The sequence below is a fragment of the Larus michahellis genome, chromosome 2, assembly GCF_964199755.1.
Source record: "Larus michahellis chromosome 2, bLarMic1.1, whole genome shotgun sequence".
NCBI classification, from domain to species: domain Eukaryota; kingdom Metazoa; phylum Chordata; class Aves; order Charadriiformes; family Laridae; genus Larus; species Larus michahellis.
Window position 1 is genome coordinate 31,735,407 of NC_133897.1, and position 7,257 is coordinate 31,742,663.

Below are 7,257 nucleotides of genomic sequence, written 5' to 3' on the forward strand. Positions count from 1 at the left end.
TGAACTGTGTCTGTCTCCTAAATATTGTTCTCTGGTTTCAGCCAAATATTTTCTATAAATAACAAGAACATGGATTTTTTAAAAACATTCCAAGTTAACTTTAAACATTCAGATTGTCTTGGCTAGACAACACTATTCTGGTTTTTAGTACTCTGAAAATAACCTTTAGAAGCAGGCTTCTAGAGCAAAATATTGCAATTACGAATTTCAGATAAACTTCCTGGAATATTCCACAATGCTTACTTAAAACATTATAGATTGGCAATAATATTATATTGTGAACATAACAAATGAAAAATGAATATGAAATGGCAAAATAATAGTAAAAAATTTAAAATTTTTGTAATAATTTTTTACATATATTTCAGTATTCACCTATTTTTTTTGTCCTTTTAATGGTAGAAAATGACCCAAAATATCTTTAAAATCTACTTACATGTGGCTTAAATTCACCTTTACTGAATTTCCTGTAGTGAATATATGATTTTTTGAACAGGAAACACACATATTTAGATAAAACCTTTCCATCAATAAAGAGACTCTTCGTATCGGTAATATGTCCCCTGCTTTTTCTGTAAAATAGCTCAAAGAAACATGTTCTTTGACCAGAACTGATCCGTAAATCCGTCTTGCTCACTGTTCAGCATTGCCCGTAGGAGAAGCCCTCAAGCCTGGTCACTAACTGTGTTATGCTCCCCTGAATTCAGCAGTTAAGGGACAATAGAGGATGCATCCTCACCTATTCCCTTTAGTATCTTCTTTTGAACCTGGTTGTCCATCAGTTTGTTTAATCTCTTCTTGAACGTGTTATCTGCGCCACCTCTGGCTTTGACAGCAAGTCACATGATCATTGCCTTTTGTATAAAGCAGCACTTTCTTGTTTTAATCCAAGCTGCTACAAGGTTCAGCAGGTAACCCTGGTTCTAGCTAGTTAGGCTGTCTCTCTATCAAGACAGCTGCACCTTGCCCTTAATAATTGTATTTGTTCTTCTCTGTACTTCTTCTGACTCCAGTATGTCCTTCAGATATGGCCAGCAGCGCTGCTGGTTTTTCTTTTTGGCAGCTGTTGGACTTCGAGCTGGTGATTTTAGAGAACTGTCCATGATGGTTCTGGCATCTGTCTACTGAGTGGTGAGTCTCCATTATGAGCTTTTCATGTACCTGATACAGAGCAGAGGGCTTAAGGAAGCTAGAATACAGAACTCTTTCATAAGGAAAGTCTAATGACTTCAAGGCAGCTTATTTGGAGGGGGAGATTATAAAGGAAGTAAAGTTACACCTTGTGTAAGTAACACTTTTCCTTCTATCAAGAGGTACTATTTGGACAGCTAACATATCAGAGCATCTATACATATAAGGCTTTCCTTTGAAAATTATGCACAAAAATTATTCAACATTTTATCCTATCAGTTTTTCAAGATATTAATACAGAAGCCTTCTATTTGCTTTCTGCACAGGAGGAATGGCACTTGCTGTGGCCACATTATATCGTAATACAGCATTTGGTCGCTGATCTGTGTTTTGAAACTGTAGGATCAAGTCATTGCAAATATCCCAGAATAATTGCCTAACCTATCTTCCCCCTGGTTCAGAGCACTGCAGAGTTAAGTATAAAATGAGCCAGGGTTATGATTTCTGGCAAATCAATAAAACTAAAGGATTTGTGACCAAAGCCTTAATTGTTTTAACAAGAGCATGCATGCCTCTCAAACTAATGAATCATCAAGTATTATTGGCTTCTTTTCTCCTTAAACCTTTTGAATACTTCAGATTTTTAAATAGCAGAGTAAGTGTTATGTGTGTTAACAGCTTTTCAAATTAGCTGTGATTTTGTACTTTGGACTATGACACTCATTACTGGACTTGTGTCCTGCCATTTCCATTTGTCTGATAAATGTGTCTCGATCAACTGATTCCGCATTTTTGGTGGGTTGTTGTTAGGGGTTTTTTTATATCTTCAATGTGTACGATGATAGAAGAGATTAAGTCAGCATTACTAATCGCACCCACCATTTAGATAAGCAGATCTTTCCTAACACTAATTTCAGACACTGACCAGTGATGAGTTTATTCAGATGAAGTGTAAAACCTATGAGCTGGGGAAAACATATGTGTGTCTGGGACTCCTGTAGGAGCACCTGTATTGCGTGGAAGCTGCTCCTCGAAAAAGGGGTATGGCCTTCATTCTCAGAAAAGCACATTCACACCTACACAAGTCTTGTAACAGGATTGGCAGTGATCCTTCTGCTTGCTGCTGAGCTGTGGAGGAGGGCAAAGGGGGGATAGAAGGTAATTTTTCAACAAGCAAAGAATGTAAATATTCTTTACAAAGTTGACAATGGAGGTGATGATGTGTTTTTTCTACATGGCATTTTCATTTGCAGCTTTCATTTCCCTGGGTCCAATTAAAGAATGCAACCATACTTTCATTTTTCTTTAAACAAGAGCTTAAATCTCATATAGTAGGATTTTCTGTATTTACCAAAAGTAAAATCATGGGCCTATGTACTTTGGTAAGTACAAACTGCCAGACCAGGGCCTCAATGTGTACTCTTGCTTTTAAGAAGCCTTCTCTACTTAAACCTACTTAAACCTGTTGATTTTAACTGATTTCCAGTTGGACTGGATCTAGCATAATATCAAAATGTGTGGTAAAGCCTTCAGCAAAGTATTTAAGTCTATGAGCAGTTATACCTCTAGGGACACTACAGAGAATGTAATATCATGAAGTGCTCTATTAGTAGAGATGCGAGATTTAGATGTCATTGCACTGATGAACTTGGAAGCAGTGCGCGGAATAAAGCATAGCAGTGATATGATTGCCTCATTTAGTTTACCTAGAAGACTAGTTTGCTTTTAAAATTGCTGAAAGAAATCTAGAGCATTTGTAAGAAGCACGGCGTAAAGGATATTGCGACAATAAAACTTGCATGTGAAAAATGCCTAGATGAAGATCTTCGCAGTAGTGTTAGCTGAACACCCCTGAGGGCAACAATTTGGAAGTGACTTTAAGAAAGGTATGATCCGCCAAATTTACAAACATTATCTGGAAGGAAATTTATGTTTCTAGGAGAGCAACATAGATTTTTTTATAGATTTGCTTCTTAATCCACATGTGTCCGTGAAAGTACAAGTATGAGAAGTTACTCACAGTTATTTGCTTGTGCAGAGAAGTAACTTTCAGTTGGTAGACCTGCCCAAGTTTTATTGATGCAAGATTTATGTCCTTTTGCTCTGATGTTCTGACTACTAAGCTAGAAAGTAAGCACATCTTATTATCTTTACTGACATGAATCATGTTAATTTCATTGAGGGTTTCTGCTCAAGGAAGTATCATTCCTCAATTTATGGTGTAAATTTAAACAGTAGCCAAAATCCCAGATGAAATTCCAAATGCAATTAACACTATACATAGTCTGAAATACTAATGATGTCTAGTTTATATTTTTATCAACTGTGGAAATTCAAAGCTCATAAATGTCTCATCCTGTCGTAAACTGCTCAAGCTTAATTCTTTTCAGTGGCTACCAGACACATTCACTCCCAGGCAGATGATATATAATTGAGCAGATTCCTTACCAGATCATTAAAGACCTCACAAAAAGACCTCTTCTAAGAACTCATAGTACAGCGATATGATCTAGAGATGGCAAAGATTGTTCGTTATTGGTCTGATTCTGCAGGACGGCAAATAATGTGAGTGACAATCTAAGCTGACACTGGAAATATATCTAGAAATGTTTCTCTAAAAGTCCAGGCCAGCTTCCTATTATTTATTGCAGAATATTGCAGAGAGGGAACCCGCAAATTTGAAATTATTTGCAGAACTAAGAAATTTTGTAAAGAACTATAGTAAAATACCATTGCTAGAGTAAGGAAAGACATAACCTCCTAATCATAAATAAACCATGAAGGTCATGGTCAACACACAGATGACAGAATGCAACTGAAGGACCACTTCAGTCAGCTCAGCCTCAGGCACTGGAGAAAAATTGTATTTAAGTGTACTGATATGTCAGAAGGCAATAATGAACCAGAAATACCATCAACTTCAGGATGACATTCGCAGAAACCTGAACTCTAAGAGCATTGATCTTATGTGTAAAGGCAGGCAGAAAATGATTGCAGTTGACAGAAACTGTGAATTTGAGAGACAAATCTTAATCCTAAATCAGAAATAATGAAACTAATAGTGGTTGTGAGCAATGTACTGTACATACATATAGCATCATTGAATACATAATACCAGTGCAACAGAGAGTTTAAAAATAAACTGAAAATAATCTGATGGTAGAGGGTAGTAAACAATTTGGTATAAATGATGTACTTTCAAGGAGAAAAGTAAAATATTTAAAAGAGAATAGCTTGAACTGCTGAATGGCATCCAGATCGCTTTACATCTGGAAGTGTCATTGCTAGTCCCACTAAAACAATCTTTTAAAAGGAGTTAAAAGACATCTGTCATTTTTGATCTGTAATCAAATAATCTATAGGTATAAATTACATTTTTAATACGTAGTTATCTGAGAAGATCTTCACCACGTTTTCATCTGGTGAAAACTGACATTTCCTTGTTCCAAGTCGATTGACTTACAGTGACGTACATTCGCTAAGCATCTGGCACTTTCATTTTACCACTCCCATCTTCAAAATCTTTCCACTGAGGATTTCAGGTAAAGGAAAGCAGAAACAGATTTTTCAAAATTAGTTTCTAATATTTAAATGGCAGTATGCATTTTATGTAAGAGTTTTTGCAGAAACGTCACCTGGCTTAATATATTAATCTCAGTACAACCACTGAGGGGAGGAAAGGGGGTGAAGCAAAGCTAAAACATCACCTACTGTGGCAGTGAGCTTGAATTTTCACTCCCTGATAGCCATTATATTTACAGCAGGACAGTGTGTCCTAGTATCTCTGAAGCAAAGAGATTTATGCAACCTTTGATTTGTCAACACAAATAAAACGAGCATTTAGGAAAATTTAGGTGTCAGGAAATACAGTTCAGATTTTTTTTTTTTTTAATTACTATATTTAACCATAACATCATACTTTTCAGAGATTGATGATTAAATGGACTTTAGGGTCTACCTCTTTCAATGTCTACACTTTAACGAATGCAGATAGATAATATTCATGTTTTAATTTTATGCGGTTCATGCAGTCAGAATTTAACCATCAGAATTGTATGCCTCAAAAAAAGTAGAGATTCTGTAAAAGCGGAGAAAAGTGAAAAGTATGAGCTTTAACTGCTGCATATTTTTTCTTAGTTACGTATGCACAAATATTATTTTTTTCATGTTTTTTGTGCTTGTGCTCTCTGCAATATTTTAAAATGTATCTTTGCTTTGGTAGCTGAATTCTAATTTCCTATATATTGATGTTTTAAGTACATACAGTAGCAAAAATATTCAGACTAAGCTTGCAAAGATAAATGACTTACTGTTTCACTACTAGAGATTTGATAACATTGTTAAATGTATACTCTTTTAAAGTTAGACTTTAACAAAAGAGTTGATTTATTTATTATTTTATTTTATTTTATTTCATTTTATTTTATTTTATTTCATTTTTTTGCTGTAAATAATTAAATTAAAAAGAATAGTGCCCAAATATTGAATGAAAAGTGATTGTAGAAGCAAAATGCAGAGGAACTGCAGAAAATTTGCACTTGGCATCAAAAATGGTGTCTTCTACAAGACCAGCAGATTGAAAGCTTTGACTCCAACAATACACTTCATCAGGTGTTTCTCATAACAAAGAAAAATAGTGCTTGGTATGAGCTGTGCAGAATGATTGCAGAACCATTGTCAAGCCTTGTACTGAAAGCTAATCAACACAGTTCAGTCAACAATCACTAGATGGAAGAAAAGCTGAAAGTCCTGCAATTATGCAATCGTCTTATATATTGAAAGAGCCACTGCCCTACACAGAAACAGAAAATTGACAGTGCATTTGCAGTGGACAAAGACAGCTGGTTCCTCATTTTACAAATGTGGTGTCTTTCTGCAATTCCATTTTTCCTGATGTAGGTTTCTCATTACATTCACGGTGTCTTGGTGTGCAAGTCTTATTTCACGGGAAAAATATTCTCAGAAATATTAATGGATCGTTGCTGAAAAGAGAGGGAAGAAATAAAATAAAATAATTTCAGGTCAACTCTGTGATGCTAAACAAGAAGCAACCAACCTATAAAGCTTCACTCAAGTTGCATTATCTATCAATACTGAAAAACTGTGAGCATTAGAAAAAATTATTCCTGTGCTTGTGTTAGCCTCAACAAAATCTGGCCTTTGCCTGGAGTTAAAGGAAACACTTTAATTCTGAGCATCTAAAAATTCTGCAAGCTGAGACACATTAGATGCTACGACAGCTAGAAACACAACTGAAAATAAGACGCTCGTCCATTTCCCAATGCCATTTTTTTCAGAATAGACTCTCTAAGCTGTGTTTTGTTTAACTTTGCTGTTTAAACAGGGTCTGTTTGCTAAAAGTCACTAGGGGACTAATAATCGCGTTGTATGCTTTGGTTGACCAGTTGGCTACCAAACCAGAACACTCCCTGTTGCCCATGCCAAAGTAAATGTTTTGAAACCGTATCAGGATCCAGCTCTGGTTCAAACTGAAAGAATGCAGGAGAAATTAGTGTGCTGATAGGTCTCTCCTGACTTGCAACTCACATTTAACCTTGCAGGGTCTTAATGAAACTTAATTGTTTTCTGAAGCTCCGCCCCATCCATAATCCTTCTGCAAATGAAAGTCAGAGACAATTCAGTGGCTGCTCTGACAGAAGTGAACAACAGTCCATTGAAAGTCACCACAAGTAGCCTCACTGCCTCTCGGCACTGACTCAGGCTCATCCTGCAGGACCTTTAGAAGTCACTAAGCTAAACCCTAACCAGAAAATGAACCAACAAAACTAAATGGCTCACCTGAGTCAATATTTAATAAAAAAGCCCAAGCAAACACACACCCCCAACCCCCCAAACCTCACCCCTCTCCCCATCCAACTTACTCTCTTCTGTCCTCTCAAATATTAGAGAACTGATTCTGGACTGAAATTATTTTTGGTCTGTTGATTCAGAAGGAATTGAGTTTGGTCTGAGTGAAGAAAGAAGCTCTCTGATTTTATTAATCTCCACAATTAGAATATAAAGATCTAAGGTATTCTAAAGTCATATGAGCATATTTTGACTTTTTTCAACTAATTCACTTCAGAACATCTGAACAAAACAGAGCAGAATAGAATCTGATCATAT